The following is a 1,408-nucleotide window of genomic DNA, read 5'->3' on the forward strand; positions in this document are numbered from 1 at the left end:
GATATTTCGGAAGCATCCATGGGGTGTTTACGATAATTCGAGTTGGAGTTAGTACGAGTTAGTTTCACTAGAGCCGAAAAATATGATAGGCACAAGCATCTAGTATTTTCATGATTCATGACAACTCAATGCTGTCCGATAAATCGAGTAGAGTTAGGATAACATAGTGGATAGTATATGTATAAGAATTAACAATATCAGGTAACATAGTTTCGTAAAATATATAACAATAATATTACGAATCAATGAGTTGTTACATTTTAGAAAAATTAGAAGCACTAAATTAAATTATGAAAAGATATCATGTATTTGTAAAATATTCAAAAGTAGAAAACAATTATTCTAACCTATTATTAATCTGTTATTATTGAATATTTCACAAATACATGATATCTTTTCATAATTTAATTTAGTGCTTCTAATTTTTCTAAAATGTAATAAATCATTGTTTCGTAATATTATTGCTATATATTTTACGAAACTATGTTACCTGATACTGTTAATTCATATACTATCCGCTATACTACCCTAACTCTACTCTACTCGATTTATCGGACAGCATTGAGTTGTCATAAATCATGAAAATATTAGATGTTGTATCTATCATATTTCTCGGCTCTGGTGAAACTAACTCGTACTTACTCCAACTCGAATTATCGTAAACAGCCATGGCCTAACAAAAAAATCACCCAACAAAGAAATCACTAGATTATTTTTATTTTATCATATAAATACTACAAATACGCACACTTACTTTTCACGTTTTAGTCTACACAATTGATGGCTAAAACGTGAAAAATAGTATAATACTATCATCATGCGTAAATATGTAAATTGTAATATTACGCATGCGTATTCCACAATTCAAAACAATGTGGACAACTGCTTCAGTGAATTTTATTTTGTATGGTTGCATACATTTTAAAATTGAAATTATATCATAAAGAATTTTGCATAAAATATACAAAGAAAAGATTACAACAGTATATTATGCATTATAAATACAGATGTGTATTAAATAAAACAAGTTTATAATAATTATTATAAATATTTAGAAATTGCTCACTTTTCACGATTTTATGCTAGGGAAAAAAGTTATATGATCAATAGTAAAATTAAACTCACGTGAAAAGATTCATGATTGATGCTCAGGGGGTCGATTGTGTATCTCAAAACAGAGTGAAAATGACAAAAGTGAGCAAATTTACTACAATATTTATAACTTCGTTGGTCAATGTCTAGTGAATTTACTCACTTTTGTAATTTTCATTCCGTTTCGAGATACACAATCGACCCCCTGGTTAGGCGATAGTTTCCCGAAAAGTGGAAGGGATAATGTTGGTATCAAGGAAAATCTCTACACGATATAATTTAAAGATCTATTTTTTGTAACTGCACTGCTGAACTG

Source organism: Odontomachus brunneus, unplaced genomic scaffold, assembly GCF_010583005.1.
Source record: "Odontomachus brunneus isolate Ranch 3 - 2012 unplaced genomic scaffold, Obru_v1 Obru_scaffold_074, whole genome shotgun sequence".
Lineage (NCBI taxonomy): Eukaryota > Metazoa > Arthropoda > Insecta > Hymenoptera > Formicidae > Odontomachus > Odontomachus brunneus.